This window comes from Sorex fumeus, unplaced genomic scaffold (assembly GCF_029834395.1).
Source record: "Sorex fumeus unplaced genomic scaffold, SorFum_2.1 ptg000006l, whole genome shotgun sequence".
NCBI classification, from domain to species: Eukaryota; Metazoa; Chordata; class Mammalia; order Eulipotyphla; family Soricidae; genus Sorex; species Sorex fumeus.
The window spans coordinates 39279058-39297344 of NW_026606063.1; positions in this window are offsets into that span (position 1 = coordinate 39279058).

Consider the following 18287-nt stretch of genomic DNA (forward strand, 5'->3'; position numbering starts at 1 on the left):
GATGCCAACAGATGGAGTTAAGTGAGAAGCCAACGTGACAGTTTCATTCCTGATGGGCCAGATGTAGTCCTGGGGGTGGTGGTAAAGGTGTGTGTGTGTGTGTGTGTGTGTGTGTGTGTGTGTGTGTGTATCCATGTGTGACTGTGTTTGTACATCTGCAGGTAGGCATCTGGCAGAATCAGGGGCTCCCCCCACAGCTGAACTTTAGCCCCACTCCCCAACATAGACAACATAGACACTGCTAATAGTGTGATGTTCTTTCAGATCATTTTGATCTTAAGTGTTGACTTTACCAAAAATTGCAATCACAGTGTACTGTATTATAGGTTCCCCTTCCATTGAATGTATCTCAAACTTAATCTTGATGGCACCTAAAGCATTACTTCATTCTGTAGGTAGTTTTTGTTGCAGGGATGTGCCTTGAGTTTAATTCTGACTTGATGAATATTTGATATGCTTCCAGTGTTTCACTATTTACCAACAGCATTGTAAGACTATCTTTGCCATCTTATTTACATATTGCTCTACATTTTCAGGACTGGAATTGATAAGTCAAGGGCTTTAGGTGTTATAAATACCGATAGAAATCTGTGTCACTCTCTTGAGAATCACCAGTTTGCACCCTTTTTAAACATGAATGCTTATACAGACTGAGCCCTCAGTATTATCAATGTTTTTTATTCTTGCCAATCTTATAAGTATATTATTTCCTTCATTTTCTTCACATTTATCTGAGCACCAACTTGTATAGTTCATTGATCTTTTCTATTTTCTATACAAGTATCTATCCATGTATCCTCTCTTAAAAAAAAACTAGGTTGCATCCTTTTTCATTTTATTTGACTGCTCTTTGTATGTAGATTTTAATTAACTTTCATTTGCATTGCAAGTGTTTTACCCAGTTTGTTTTGTGTGTTAATACATAATAATTCCGTTTTAATTATTACAAATATTAAGTTATATGGGACTGGAGCTATAGCACAGCGGTAGGGCGTTTGCCTTGCACGCAGCCAACATGGCCGACCCTAGTTCGAGTCCTCTGCCCCTCTCGGAGAGCCCGGCAAGCTACCGAGAGTATCTCGCCCGCACGGCAGAGCCTGGCAAGCTCCCCGTGACATATTCGATATGCCAAACACAGTAACAACAAAGTCTCCAATGGAGACGTTACGGGGCCCGCTCGAGGAAATCGATGAACAACGGGAGGACAGTGACAGATTAAGTTATAGAATGTCTACATAAAATCTAGAAGTGCCTGTATTTTTTACCAGATTTATAGTTATTATCAGTTGTCAAAAACAACTGTTTATTCATGGTTTGTGTCGTTTAGAGCTCATTTTTAAATTTTTTTATTTTATTTTTTGTTTTGGGAGTGTCATATCCATCAGTGCTCAGGAATCACTCCTGGTGAGCTTGAGGAATCATATGGGGTCCCAGGGATCAAACTCAGGTCAACTGTGCTCAAGGCCATAACCTCCAGTCCTCCTATTTTTCAAGTGATAAAAAACTCAATTCAGAAAGATTTATTCACAGAAAGCCCAGAGGGAGGTCTTCAGTGTTGGTTTCATATATTACAAATAACTTTCACAGTAGCAAAGTCATTATGAATTTTACTTCCTATCTATTGGCTAAATGACAGTCATTTTCCCACGTATATTTCACATCTCGATGCTGTACTGTGCAGAACCTGACTTCCAAAGCCCCTGTTGAAGAGGACCTTCTGTCCCATACGCCTTCCATCTTTAGAGCCGATCTTGAATTCCATGGTGATCTTTTTGATCAGGAACATGCCACAACTGTGCTGCTCAGTGTTTCTTGCATCACTCAGTATTGCCCCAGCTGATTGCCCCGATGCCCAGCATTGCCAGGTTAAAGCACTCACTCCTCACCTTGAATTTGGAGCAAAGAGGTATTCGTACTTTCTCCCAAACAAACTGAAATGGGGGGAGGCAAAGACTGCGACGATCACTGTCCACAAGGTTTTTCAAGTTTGAACCGTCAGAATTTTTCTTTCAGACTATCCTTAGATTGCCCCCTCTTCAAAATGATTAAAACATGTAGCCATTGTTTCTTAAAATATTTCATGTTTGGTCTATTAGTCACATATGAATTTGAAATTTACTGTTTCTGGACTTTCTATTTCTAAACTATGATCACCCTGTTGCTTAGCCTTCACCATATTGTTTCAATGATGGTATCTTTGCAATATGTTTTGTTTATTTAATAGTCCCTGGCCACACCATGCTTTTTATATTCAAAATATTTCTGAATATTTGAGTATTTCTTCTTTCAGGATATTTTCCTTTTTTCAATTTTTAAGGTCTGTTGTGATTTTGATTGGAATTGTATAATTTATAAACTAGTTTACAAGTAAGTGCCACCTTTGTAGCACTAGGCATGTTGATCCAAAGATGAAACTGTCCATTACATAATGCAAATGTCAAAGTAATACAAACTTCGACAACTTCACATTTTTCTGCATTAGAGTCTTTCACATCTCTATGTAGTGCAGTTATAGGTATCTTACGGTTTTTTTTTGTTTTCATTACTATTATAAATGAGAATTCTTTTTCCGTGATCTATATTTCTTTTTTTTAATGACAGAAGTAATTGGTAAGCACGTACTGCCAAAAATTATGGTCTGATATTTCCAAACACTTGTGAGAATATGGAGACACAGTGATTGTAAGATATGTTGATACTATTTTTAAATGAAATTTGGTAGTAGAATTCAAATTTATTATCTGAATTCCAGATAAGAAATCCAAATAGCTCTGAAAATCAAAAGTTATTATTTGACTCATTTGGTGGTAAAACTTGACCTGCTGTGAATGTATTGATCATAAGTATCACAGTAAGTGTGATACTTAAACTCTTCACCACAGAAAAAATAATGTATTCAATTATGGAATATTTCTCCTAAGCCTGCTGAAAGTGCTATATGTACCACATATGCCATATTGCCTGTCTACACTGAAGAAAATTTATATTCAGAATCACACCTAGCCCAAGGACTTTGGATAACATATCATGAGCTCATGTCTGGTAGTTAAAGATGTGCATATCCTAATATCCATTAATTCCACTAAATATTACCTGGAGAAATGTATTCATACATGCATAAGGAGACATGTTTAACTTTTTATACTGACATTATTTATAATGATGAAAAATGAGAAGTAACACAAATGCCCATCAGTGGGAGAATAGGTAAATTATGATGTAGCAATCTAACAGAATACTATACATCCGTTAAAATGAATTACAGCTATGTGTGTAAAAGAACAAATCTTCAAAAGTTGTTAAAGAGCAAGCTGAAGAATGATCATAGTGTAATGCAATTTGATGTTTAAAAACATGCATAAGATGGAGTCGGAGAGTTAGTACAGCAGGTAGAGCGCTTGCCTTCCACACAGTTAATTTGAGTTCAATCCCCAGTACCTCATATGGCCCCTTGAGCTCTCCAGTGGTGATCCTTGAGCACAGAGTCAGGAGTAGCCTTAAGTATAAGCCAGATGTGACCCAAAAAATAAACACATGCATGAGAAGAGATAAAAGCGAATTCTGTAGAGTAACTGAGAGTGTGGGGGCAGGAAGGGGTGAGTAGGGCACAATGGGGGAGGAACTGAGTTTCTCCAGGGGGTATATGTTAAGTTTTCTTCCTTTTCTTGTTTCTATTTTATTTTATTTTTTTTAAATTGAGTCACCATGAGATACACAGTTACAAAGCTGTTCATGATAGGGGCATAGTAAGTTTTCTACTTAATGAAAGTATAATTTCTTATATCTAAAGTAAGTGTGGCAAAGTGCTGACCTGCTTTTCCAAGTGTATTTATATTCTATATAACGGTCTCAATCTTTTCAATGACTGCTTAATATTTCATGGTGTTCCTATAACTTAGCATAACTTAGTATAACTATTTGCTAACTTCCATTTATTTAACAATTATTATAAACTGATGAAGAACAGAGACCTTTGGGTGGGTTGGTTGGTTTGCATAAGTATAAATACTTTATTCCTCATAATTCCACTTCTAGAAAGTCTTAAAACTCTAGGAATTACTAAGTAATGGATATGCATGATTAATTTTGATGATGCCATTTTTTTTTCAAAAGAAGCTCTTCTCATTTATATACTCACTAATGCAGGGCAATGCTCCTTTCTCCACAACTTCTATAAGATGATCAAACTATAGTGTAGAGAAATGACACCAATCGTAGTTGCCAATTTCTGCAGGATGTTTCATAATTCATTAGCCATTTGTAGTAATTATCAGCAGTTTCTCATTGACATCTTTATCAGTTAGAAATACTTTAGTTAAGAGAAATTGTAAATGAACTATTAGTTCAGTAAGGGGTTTGGGGTGGGGGAAGTTGTATGAGAGGTTCTTTTTTTTTCTTTTTTTTTAAATTTATTTATTTATTTTTTTAATAGTGAGACATCATGAGGTACAGTTGCAGACTTACACGTTTTTGTGCTTGGGTTTCAATTATACAATGATCAAATACCCATCCCTCCACCAGTGCCCATTTCCCACCACCACGGATCCCAGTATTCCTCCCAACCCCATCCCCCCCATCCCACCCTGCCTCTGTGGCAAGGCATTCCCTTTTGTTCTCTCTCTCTTATTGGGTGTTGTGGTTTGCAAAAGAGGCAATGGGTGACAATCATGTTTAGTCTAGAGTCTACTTTCCCCATGCTTCTCCCATCCTGGGGGAGTTGGGAGGTTCTTTTTTTTGACAAAGGAGAATTCTTAAAGCAGTACAGGATCAAAAACTGCAACAGAGATCCAGACATGGTCAGTCTTTCTGTTGCAACATTCTCAGGGTGTTCTCTCTTTTATAGACACAGACCGGAAAGAAGAAAAAGATAAAAGCCTCAGCATGCAGAGCCCATTCCCTCTCTCCCACAAAAAAAAAAAGCCTTGTTTTCCATCTTTATTATATTTACAAATTTATATCCCTAAAGTTAGGTATTCTTGGTATTGACCAGAAAGGAACACCTGGGAATCCCAAAACCAACATTGACCAAAGGCAACGAGGTTTTCTTGTATGGGTGAGATTAAACATAGTTCATGCCCCAAAGAACTCCAGAAGAGTTCTCAGTTTTTCCTTGGTCTAGCGGAGGTTCTGTCACAATGAATAATGCTTAGTAAAGTCTTTTAACAAGAAGACTATGCGGATGAATGGAAGTGGAGATGGGATAGAGACATGTGATCAAGGGAACTTGGATCCTTTAGACATGGAAATGAGTGTTTTTCCAGATATGGGATCCACACAAAAGTCTTGGCTCACTGATCCTACTGATACTTAACTATATATCTATTACACGTGAACAAATGTTTCTTCTCAATCTTTCACTCATTGATACACATTGTTTTATAATAATTTTAGATTTATTCAGAATTTTTAGATAATCTCATCCAATTTTCTCTATTGTATCTTTTATTACTATGCACATTTATGAACAAATTTCAAGACATCAGCACCTTATGCACCTTATAGAACTGTAAAGCATGTAGTTTGTAATCTTAAAATATGCTTTATATCTGGTAAAAAATGTCTCCTGTAATTGATCTTTTTGTCAAAAAATGTCTTGACTCTTCTTAAACATTTATTCTCACAAATGAACTTTAAAATTAATTTGTGAAGTTTCACTTTTTAAGTCTTATGGGGATTTTGATTGGGCTTACATTGAATTTATTCATTTTTGGAGACACTGACATCTCAACATGGTAAGTCTCTAGATCTTCTTTTATGTCTTTCATAAAGTTTTATGTTTTCTCCCCATAAGTCATGCATTATTCATGACTTCACATTATTCACAATATTCACATAAATTTACATGAATATTCATACTAGTCATTACATGTTTTAAATTAGATATTAAATTTATTAATGCCAAAATATAAGAAAGCAATTGATTATATATCTGTCATATATCTGAGCAAGTGACTGCATGCTTTTGTTAGATCTAATTGGACTCAAGTTGATTCTCTGAGATTTTCTATTGTAGTCAGCCTAAAATTGATAGTTGATAACACTGTAGCACTGTCCTCCCATTGTTCATCGATTTGCTCAAGCAGGCCCAGTAACGTCTCCATTGTGAGACTTGTTACTGTGTTTGGCATATCAAATACATCACGAGCAACAATTACCTATTTTTTTCTTAATCAAGAAGCTGTTTATTGGAGGAGGATGAAGCAACAAATCACTAAGAAAATTTAATCAAAGATAAACAATATTATTAGTATAAATACTTTCCTTATTCTATATTTAGGAGTTAGGAAATATCAATACCATATAGGATGAAATTTTTTAAATAATTTAACTTTAATGCTGGAGCGATAGCACAGTGGTAGGGCATTTGCCTTGCACGCAGCCAACATGGCCGACCCGAGTTCGATTCCTCCGCCCCTCTCGGAGAGCCCGGCAAGCTACCGAGAGTATCTCGCCCGCACGGCAGAGCCTGGCAAGCTCCCCGTGACGTATTCGATATGCCAGACACAGTAACAACAAAGTCTCCAATGGAGACGTTACTGGGCCCGCTGGAGCAAATCGATGAACAACGGGAGGACAGTGACAGTGACTATTGAAGATACTTTGTATACTTTTCTAGAAGTCTAGAGATAAGGATAGTTGATATTTTTGGAAAAATATGTATTATCAAAACTGACTTAGGAAAGGAGGCAAAGTCCAGAGAGATCAATAATCATGAACAAACTTGAGAAAGTTGTTCAAGAATAGTTATATTATCTATAGCCTTATACTCTCTATAGACTCTTGATTTCTCCCTGCATTTATGATTTTTTGTATTGGCTATGACAGATAATGTTGATATGAGTAATGGAAAGCATTTGTCCTTTTCCTTGCTTGAATAAATTCCTTCTCGTATTTAGTTGATGGTGAGTTTTGCTGAAGACTTACCAAGTGGAGGAAATTCACTTCTATTCCTAGCTTATTGTATGCTTTCATAAGAAGTGAGGGCTGAATTTTATTACATGCCTCTTTCCAGTAGATTGGAATGATCAGTCTTTTCTCTTAACTATTAGTATAATAAAGTCCTAACACTAAAACAACTTTTGCTCTATTAGACTCATTCAAACTTTGTCGTGATGTCTTGTTATTTTAGTGAATTTCTAGGTTTTAATAAGTATATTTGATTTAAGAATTTTTTATCAATATTTGTGAATAAGACTTGTCTGTTCTAGGCCTCTTTAAAGGGTTTTATTTTGAGGACTGGGGAGAATATATGGGAATTAGGATGATTGCCTTGCATGTGGTTAATCTCAATTCCATTTGTATGAGGTGTAGGCAAAAAAGCAAATAAACAACCAAAAATGTTTGTTTTTTTCTTTTGTTTTGGAGGCACACCTAACAGTGCCCATGATTACTCCTGGCTCTGTGCTCAGAAATCACTCCTGGTGTGCATGAGAGACCATACTGGATGCTGGGGATCAAACCCTGGTCAGCCGTGTTCAAGGCAAGTCCCCTACCGACTGTGATATCTCTCCAGCCCTGCCTCAAGTTTTTTTTTCCATATACAGGAGGAGTGGGCTGGATCAATAGCACAGCGGGTAGGCCGTTTGCTTTGCACACGGCCAACCTGGGTTCAATTCCTCCGCCTCTCTCAGAGAGCCCAGCAAGCTACCGAGAGTATCCTATCTGCACGGCAAAGCCTGGCAAGCTACCCGTGAAGTATTCGATATACCAAAACCAGTAACAAGAAGTCTTCCAATGGAGACGTTACTGGTGCCCTCTGGAGCAAATCCATGAATAACGAAGGACAGTGCTACAGTAGGAGTATCTTTGAGAAATTGTATGTTTCCTCTCTTTGTTTTGCTGTATCCAGTTGTCTGTTTCTTGGCATTTCTTGTAAAACTTAACTTCACTTGAAACAGGAGGAGGTAGCTACAGTTGTGATCATTGGGGCTTGTGATTCTCATTAGCCACTAGATGAGCATAAATGGAGAGAACCGGGGAGAAAAGAAGTCAGCCTGAAGATTCCTTTAAGGGCAATGGAAATGAGGGGAGATGAGAGGTACAGTAAAAAAAAAAAAACAACATGGAAAATGAATCAATAGACCTTTGGCCTGTTAAAAAGCCACGAGGTGGCAGGTGTCAAGCTAATGTTCCTTGGACTTATTGGGAAAATGACAAGATTCCTGGAAACAAAGGATTTCAGAAGAGGGAAGAATCGAAAGATGAGGAATTCAGGGTTGTTGTGTTTTTTTTACAGCAAATTTGTTTGTTTTAATTTATTTATTGTGATGGTTGTAAATAAGCTCACATGGTTACAATAAAGTTAATGTTTCTGGTCTTGATGTATAAGTCACCAGCAGCGTTCCCAATACCCTCTCCTCTACTGTCCTTATGTCTCTTCGAGACCACCTCATCTTTCTCCCCCTTCCCCATACTGCTTAATAATCTCACTTTCATAATCCAGGGCTAAGAGTTTGCTGTTGCTCTATATTATCACTTCCCTTGTTTTGCCCCACAGATGAGTGAGATCGTTCATATTTCTCTTTCTCCCTCCGACTTTTTTCCTTTAACATGATATCCTTCAGTTCCATTCAAGTTGCAGCAAGCTTCAATATTTTCTCTTTTTTTTTATTTTTTTCCCTTTATTTTATTTTATTTTTTTTTTACAGTTGTAGATTTACAATTTTTTGTGCTTGGGTTTCAATTACACAATGATCAGATACCCATCCCTCCACCAGTGCCCATTTTCCACCACCATGGATAATATCCCTCCCACCCCCATCCCCCCATCCCCCCTGTCTCTGTGGCAGGGCAATCCCCTGTGTTCTCTCTCTCCTTTTGGGTGTTGTGGTCTGCAAAAGAGGCATTGAGTGGCAAACATGTTCAGTCCATAGTCTACTTTCGACATGCATCTCCCCTCCTGGGAGGATCCTCCAAACATCCTTTATTTGGTGCTCCCTTCTCTATCTGAACTGCCCTTTCCTCTAGGATACCCGCTGGCCTCTAAGTTGTGGAGTAATCGTCTTGGTGCTGATTATATTTTCTCTTTTCTTTTAGCAGCAGAGTAAGAAATTAAATTTTAGACACGATGACAATATCTTTTAGAAGACTGAAGAAGGAAAGAGTCTGCGCATGGTTAATGTAATTTTCACAACTAACCTAGCTCTAATGTAAATAAGAAGCTCAGAAAAATTGTGTTCCCCGATCTCTTTAAATTATTATTTTCACTAGGCATTTAATTTTTGGCTTCGGGGTCACATCCAACACTGCTGTGAGGCTACTCCCTGCTAATTCTCAGAAGTCACGCCCAATAGTTGGGGTCAGTCCCAACTCGGGGACCATGTAGGGCCACAATTGAACTCAGGACTCCCACATGCAAAGCATGTACACTAGCCCTCTGAAATACTTTTAACTCTAACAATCATACTTGTCTGTATCCACCCTTATGAGGTGTCAGTCCCAAGTTCACTGGCATTCAGGGAAATTAAGAGTTCTTTACTTAATTGTAGGAAGAAAGGAAAAAATATATAGGAACAGTGAGAATAAAGTTACTAGACAGAGGTGAGCGACATTCCAGCTAATCTAGAAGAGAAGAAAATGTATTTTTCAGAAAAAAAAATATTGAGAACATAGAAGAGAAATAGTTTCTGTACTTGATATTGTTTTAATCCATCAAGAGAAAGGATTATGTAATGAATTGCCTGATTTCTAAACTTTACTAGTAAAACTGACCGCCCTGCTTCTCTTTCTCCTTTTTCTCCACCCCACATGGCCCTAAGAAGACCATATCATTTATCACCAAGGAATAGGGGCGATAAATGAATGAGGTTGAGAGGAAGGATTATCGTGATGTGAGGGGAACTAGGACAGTAAATATAGGAAAATCTGGAATATCAAGAAAGAAATGAAAAAAACCAAAAACTCTACAAGGAGTATCTTTAAATTAGATTTTCAAGGCAAAGGAGGCATTTATCAGGGAAAGAGGGATATTGAAGGAAATATAAAAAGGAAGGAAATTCAGAACTATGGTGGTGGTGGTGGTGGTGGTGGTGGTGTGTGTGTGTGTGTGTGTGTGTGTGGAGGTCCAGACCACTGCATACCTCTCAGATGGGCATCATTAGAAGGCGGAAGACCAAGTGCTATTGCTTATGAAGGCACCTGGCACCTTGAAGCTGCTCCTGTGTGTGAACCAACCACATCTCTGGACTCACCCTCCAAGCTCGTCATAAGAGCACATCTCTGAGGCTTCTATAGCTTGCTCCTGCTGAATCACTCACAGAAAATGACAGTCACTGAAAAGAGCACTGTAGTACTGGGACTCAGAAAATCTAAGCACCACTGGGCACGGGGAGCAAGAGTTACAGTGGCCAGAGTGCTTGCCTTGCACGCTGCTACTGGGGTCGATTCCTATCATCCCAAATGGTCTCCAGCACTGCCAGGACTGATTTCTGAGTGCAGAGCCAGGAGTAATCCCTGAGCATCACTGGGTGTGCCCCCCACCCCAAACAAAAGGAAAAGAAAAAATGTCTAAGCACCATGACTTTGGGGAAATGTGACAAATGTTTATTTTGCAACAGTTAAAAAGAAGAAACTAAAAGAACCTGTAACACTAGGAATAGATCTCAGAAGCTATTAAAAAAGAACTGAAACAAATGAGATCTCCAGAATAAGATTATTGTATATTTAAAATACTCTTCAAAAACACATTGTGGGCATGTGGGGGGTTGCCACAGGTGGTGGGACACAGGGTTTACTGCCAGGTTCTGTGCTCAGGGATCACTTCTGGCAAGGCTCCGAGGACAATATGTGATGTTGGGGATGGAAATGAGTTGCTGTGTGCCAGGTAAGTGCTTTAATCCCTGTGCTATTTCTTTGACCTGCAAACACACACACACACACACACACACACACACACACACACACACACACTTTAAATCGCAATAGATGTAGCTCTCTAGCTCCACATCCCCAGGTCCTACACCAGCACAATGGAGAGTGAGCCTGGGGGTGGGGCCAGGGGATTAAGAGCTGGACTGGGGGTCCAAGGGGGAAGGAAGTCCTTACTGACAGAATCAGCTGGGAACATGGATCACCAGCGTTCATGTCTTGCCCCCAGGTCCAAATAAAAGACCTAAAAGTATGAAACGTGAGGGGATAATGTTTTTGCCAAGAAAAGAGGCTAGCTGAGCCATCAGGAAGATGCAAATCAAAACAACAATGAGATATCAACTCACACCACAGAGACTGACACACATTCAAAAGAACAAAAGCAACCAGTGCTGGCGTGGATGTGGGGGAAAAAAGGACACTCTTTCTTTAACTGTTGATGGAAATGCCCACTAGTCCAACCTTTCTGGAAAACAATATGGACAGTCCATCGAAAACTAGGAATTCAGCTTCCAGGAGTGATAGCACAGTGGTAGGGCATTCGCCTTACAAGCGGCCAACATGGCCGACCCGAGTTCGATTCCTCCGCCCCTCTCGGAGAGCCCGGCAAGCTACCGAGAGTATTCGATATGCCAAACACAGTAACAACAAAGTCTCCAATGGAGACGTTACTGGGCCCGCTCGAGCAAATCGACGATCAACGGGAGGGCCTTTACCTTTTACCTTTTACCTATGATCCCACAATGCCACTTCTGGGAATATATCCTGAGGGTGCAAAAAAGCACAGCAGAAATGACATCTGTACCTATATGTTCATTGCAGCACTGTTCACAATAGCCCAAATCTGGAAACAACCCAAGTGTCCTAGAACAGATGACTGGTTAAAGAAACTTTGGTATATCTACACAATGGAATACTATGCAGCTGTCAGGAGAGATGACATCATGAACTTTGCTTATAAATGGATAGACATGGAGAGTATCATGCTAAGTGAAATGAGTCAGAAAGAGAGGCACAGACATAGAAGGACTGCACTCATTTGTGGAGTATAAAACAACATAACATGAGGCTGACACCTAAGCATAGTAGATATATGGGACAGATAGATTGCTCCCTACCTGGAAGCCTGCCTCATGAGCAAAGGGGAGAAGGCAACTGGAATAGAGAAGGGATCACTAAGAAAATGATGGCTGGAGGAACCAGTCGGGATGGGAGATGTGTGCAGGAAGTAGATAAAGGACCAAACATGATAACCTCTCGGTATCTGTATTGCAAACCATAATGCCCAAAAGTAGGGAGAGAGTATGGGGAATATTGTCTGCCATGGAAGCAGGCAGAGGGTGGGAAAGGTGGGGGGGGGGGGGGTAATACCAGGGATATTGGTAGTGGGGAATGTGCACTGGTGGAGGCATGGGTGTTTGATCATTGTGTGATTGTAACCCAAACATGAAAGCTTGTAACTATCTCACGGTGATTCAATAAAATTTAAAAAAGAAGTAAGGTGGAGAGATAGGTAGCATCAAATAGAGTCTTGTTTATAGAGTCTTGAGTGTGGCAGTGTCCCACCATGCAGACCCCCGTGGCGTCCCCTCTCCTTGCCCTCCTCACGTCCCTAGTTCCTCTGCGGAGAGCAGATTTCAGGGCTAAGCTCAACTCTTCCCACTGCTCTCAGACTTAATCTTGAACAAGACACCTCTTCTCTCCAGGCTTCTTTCTTCCCTTTCCAGCTTGTACTTTCTTTGGCTCCATATTATTTCCCTCGTAATCGCCCCAACAGGGAAATCTTGTCCCCTCAGACATCCCCCAGGTGTCTCCGAATTCCTGACACCCTACTCAATCTTCCAGCTCCACAGCCCCGCCCTGGCAAGGAAGAGCAACGAATTGGTATCATAATGGCCCTGCTGATTGCGTTAGGGGTGTCTAATATAATCTGCCCTCATGAGGACCATCCATCAACGCAGAGCCCCGCCCCAAGTTGCTGCCACCCCGTCACATTAGCCAGGCCCTTCATTCATCACGACCACACACCTCCGTGCAGACTGGCCTAGACGGATGAGGGGCCAAATCAGATTTATGTCATGGAATTGCGGGAAAAAATCAGGCCCATCCATCTCCCAGACATGGAGGGGGGAAGTTCTGTGTACCCACTCTCTCCAAAGCTCCTCAGGGAAACGGGTGCTAATGGAGAAGCCGGCCAAGTGGCTTTTGTTTTCCTGAAGGCCCTTGCTGAGCCCCTGTGGCCCAGCGCAGTCCTCCAACTGGCTTCCCATGTAGTTCGTCATCTAAGGAGCAAAGTCCCTGCCAGAACTGGCACTCGGTGCCCTGAGTCGCATACAGCTGGTTTCATGTTCAATTATAAGAGGGAGAATTAACTCCTAAAGAGGCTGCTGGAGAAAGAATCCTACCAATGAGAGTTCAGAGGCCTTGAAGCTATAGGTGTGTGCATGTATATATGTATGTATGTATGTATGTATGTATGTATGCATGCATGTGTATGCGTTCATGTTTGTGTGTGTGTGTGTGTGTGTGTGTGCGTGCGTGTCCTGAGGGTGGGTGGGAAGAAATGTGCTAAAGCAAGTTCTGTGATAACCACAAGATTTTGGGATTGAGGGGGAAATAAAACAAAAATATCATTAGTCTCAGTAAAGTCCCCACTGATGTATGATTGGGACAAAGATTTCCCTCTTTCCCAGATCCCCCTTCTTTTACCTTTACCCCAAATATTGTGTTCCTGAGACTTTAACCTTGGTTCTTCTCCTTCCAGTTAGGACTGTCTATTAGTGTCCCAAGAAAAAAGTATTCAAGTCTCTCCAATCCAGATCTCTCTCACTCCTGTGCCCCCAACTGACCTGCACTGAACAATTCCACACGCAGTGCCTTTAATTACCATAAAACTACAAAGGGAGAATCAAATTCATCCCTTGGTTCCCAAACCTCACTCTTGATAAATACTACCACCAGGGGCCCAGTTACCCAACCTGAAACCGTGACCCCCTACACCTAATTTATGGCCAAATTGAGCCACCTTCTGCTTCTAACTGCAAATGCTTCTAAAATCTACTTTTCTGTCCTCATGCTTGTTTTGGTCTAGTCATTACTATGCCAGCCACTCAGACTTAGTTTCCTGGACTTGGGTTCTAGATGTTCAATTTCTAGATGAGTCAGATCCCTAAGTGTGTCAGGAGTCAGTTGGACAGTAGCAGAACCAACGTGTGCTTCAGACACTTCCTTTGAAAAAGTGGAGAAAATATGGTACCTATCTCCTGGAACTGCTGTGAGATTTAAATAATACAGGCAAAGTACTTTTACAGGCTAGTAGTGTGAGTCATGTTAGCTACCAGTACGTGTGTGTGTGTGTGTGTGTGTGTGCTGTCACGGATGGAACCCAGGGCCTCATCCATGTGAGGTTTCTGTTCTACCACTGAGACACAGAAACCTGGTCCACTGTGCTAGTTCGTTATTACTATTACGATGGTCATGTCTGTTAGTAGTATTGCCTGAGAGCCGCAGCTTCCTGAGGGGGGTCTCCCCTGGGCATCCATTCAGCATGCCTTCTAAACCACACTTGACAGGGGAAACACTGAGATACACACAGGGAGAGGAGAGTAAGTGTAAAGCTCTGAAGGGGCTCAGCAAATTTGGGGTTAGAATCAAACTAATTCCTGAGTGCATGTTCTTAGCCCCAGAGTGCTCTGTCCTCTTTGCATGGATGAAACATGAATGTGTATGGAACAGCAGCAGAGAGGCAGGAAAAGAACCCAGAAAATCAGTGGAGAGTTGTGGGGGCTCCAGACAGCTTTTCAGGGAAGGTGGTATTTTGTAAGGGATCTGACTGAAGCAGTGGGCTTAACACTTGGCTTGGAGAGGAGCAGAGGTATGGTGGGATGCTGATAGAGAGATGTACTGAGGGACGCTAATGTCCTGCAGAGTCCTGGGGCCCAGGGAAATCACAAACCTGCACCCAGGTGGCCCTAGTCAGCAGATCTGTGACCCTTTTTTTTCAATTTCGTTTTTGATGATGCTCAGGGGTTATTCCTGGCTCTGTGTTCAGGAATTAATCCTGACAGTGTTTGGGGGACTATATGGGACGCTGGGGAATCGAACCCGGGTCGCCATGTGCAAAGCAAACATCCTACACACTGTACTGTCGCTCTGACTCCCTGACCAACAGACATGTCCTGGGTGTCTGCCTAAGAATCGCTCCTCATGGACGGACCATCCCACCAAGGTTTGGGAGAAAAGTTAAGACCCAGATTAACTTGAAGGTGTGAGGGGTGCAGGAGCAAGAGACAAGTGGGCAACCCTACAGCTTCTGGCTGGTCTCAACTGGTCTCAACTCAACTTTTCAGAGAGTCTGAAGGGGCCATGGCCTCAGGCAAGAGTTTCCTTGGACTTGGCCTGGGCAGTGCCTTCTGTTCTTGAAGTGCTAGGAGTAAGCTCCAGCCACCTGCAGGGCTTAAGCCCTGGAGGTGAGTTTAGGTCCCAGCTCCACAATCCAGCTCAGGACTGGTATCCCTTCCTGGGCTGACCTGTACTTTCATCAGAGGCCTGGCCTCAAAATACTGGAAACCACCAGAACAATCAGTCACCGACCCCAAAGTCTTTGATTCATGGTCGCATAGAGACAGGCAAGTCTCCACATGTCCGATCTTGGAAATTCAGATTCAACCCAGAACTCTGATGCACAGAGCGAAGCCCCTCCCCCACCACAGTCCCCCACCCCCAGAAGCTGCAGAGGCCAGCTCACTGCAAAGGTGGCCCTGGCACAGGGCTCTAGGAAGCTGGGCAGGGGCACCCTGGAGCTAGGAAGCTATGCTCAGTCTGTCTGGTTCAGCTCCTGTGAAATGAATGGGGTTCCTTTGAAAAAAATCAACCATGGGTCCCATGGGGGGGGGGGGGGGGTTGCAGTGGAGGTTGGAGCTGTGGGGGTGGGGTGGGGGAAGCAGCAAATTCGGTCAGAGCCACCCAAGCACGTCCCCGCTGCTCTGCTCCCGCGGTGCTCCACCTCCCACAATAGCGCCGACTATGCCGTGCCTTTCTTCCTCCTGGATCCCAGTTGTCAAGCCTTCAAGAAAATGCACTTGAGTTCTTTGTCACTGACTGTAATTTGATAAACTGAGCAGAAACACACTGCTCTCCCCATCCTTTCAAAAACTGTTACTGCCAGAGAAAGAGGATGAGGGAAAGAGATCTGAGGGCTTTGAGCAGACGTTTAAGCCCGAGCGCACGCGCGCACTCACTCACACACACACACACACACACACGCATGCACACACACACACACACACGCATGCATACACACACACACACACACACACACACACACACGCCCATGTCTACGCCTGCAAGCACTCACGTACAGGAACTCATCCACATACCAGGACCTAGAGTTGCCTGGGATGGAAGGAGGTTGGATCCCAGATTCTTGTGTGTGTGTGCGTGTGTGTGTGTGTGTGTGTGTGTGTGTGTGTGTGTATGGGGGGTGGCTGGGCTTGGGGTCCCAGGGCAGATGCCCTCCCGGCTCCTAGCGACTCCCCTAGTTGCAGGCCCAGCTGCAAACGCCCAGTGGGCGGTGCCAGGGCAGGTCCTAGGCTATAAAGGGCTCTGGGCTCCCGGGGCCTCGGGGAACGCCATCACTTCAGCGGTGTCCCTGCCAGTCACAGCCAGCTCTGGGCACTGCTGGGCCGAGACTCACTGCCCCGCCACACTTTCCCAGGCAGTGCCGACTTACACGGCTGTCAGTTGCGGTCTGTGCCCACCCTGTGTTCTCCATAGGCAAGTGCCTTCTGTGAGTCTTTCTTCTGGGCTGGGTGTGGGCAGGGGGCGGGGAGGGGGGGAGAGCCTCAGGATGGGGTCGGGAAAGATGGAGAGATCCTTCCCTAATTCCTTAAGGACCAGTCATGATGCTGAGGGATCTGAGAGGCTTAGGCTTGTTCAGTCGTCAGGCAGAGAATAAAGCAGCTTTCCGAAGGCACCCCCTTGCTGGGACTACAAGGGAGTGGGGGGTGGGGGCTATGGTCCTAATTGGTCATCTGAGAGGAATGGGGGGGAGTGCGGTGAGGAACCAGGCTTTGCTGTGGGCTGGCACTGCCACAGATCCACACTCAGACAAGGGGTGTAATTTGTAAAAAAAAAAAAAAAACTTGAACTCAAAGCCCCCAAACAAAAACAAAATCCCTAAAGATTCAAGGATGAGCAGATCGCTGAAGATGGGGTGGTGCGGCTCTGGCAAAAATCCGTAGGGTCCAGAGCAGCGCCAGAGGCGGAGGATTCCAGAGAATCAAGAAGGCAGCTGAGGGAACTCGGGGCTTCATAAATAAATGTTTGCCTCAACCAGCTGGTTTGGGGAAGGGGCAGGGAGGTCAACCTTCGGGGGTTCCAGAAAAGCCACCTTCATGGCAGTGATTTCCAAGTGAACTGGGTTCATTTGCCACCCAAAAGTAGCCTGGCCAGTGGGGCGCAGGCTGTTCAGAGCACCAGGGCAGAGTGGGGACATGTCCTCTACTCTGTCCTTGAGGACTGGGCACCAGAGGGTGCTGGCAGCCTGGCAAGGCTGTTGTGCACAGATGAGGAGGAGACAGGCACCCCAGCCTGATGAAGCCCCTCCGAGACTGAGGTCGGGAGCTGGGAATCCAGGGCCCCAGGGGTGCTGGGATGGGCTGGTGCTGAGGTGGGGGTGTAGGGAATCCTGTCGTGGAGGCCTGGTGTCCAGGAAGGGGCTCCCCATCACAGAGCCTCCGGGGGAAACAGAACTTCATTTCCCCAGTGGACGTGAAATCTTGGGGCAGGGGGGACGGTGCTGAGAGCTTCTGTCTAAGGGCCTCTCCGGGCCAGCCAACGGGGCAGAGCAGAGACACTCTCGGAGCCAAAGTCAGGAGGGTGGGGGGGGGGGGCTCAAGTGGGGTGACCTCAGTACAGTGGGATTAGATCCCTGAGTTGCTGCCTGCTCCCCACCCACCTCCTCCTACAACCTCCCACCCCCACCCCATTTATCTTGGGCTCTCTTCACCTCTCCTTTTGGCTCTGATCGCAGGAAGCAGAGTTTTGAGCGTCACTTAAAAAAAAAAATGCCAATTACAAAAAAAAAAAAATTTCAGGGCCCAAATGATGCAAAATTGACGCTTTCTGAGCGTGGAACATGGAGGACTCTGCTGTCAGCTGTAATGGTGAGAAGCTCAGCAGGGAACAAAGCGGGCAGCCACCATGTGGGGCGGACCCGCTTCCTGCTCCCAGGGTTGTGGGCTTGCTGGTGTCAGGACAAAGCCCCAAGGAGGGGGGGGCCAGGGGCCTCAGTTTTCTCATCAGCACAGAAAGGAGCAAGTAACCTGAATAGTGAACAAGCAGCCAGCGCCGCTAGCTCCTCGGTTGCTGTGCAGAGAGAGAGGGAGCAGGAAGGCCCCCGGTGAAGATGGGAGCTGGAA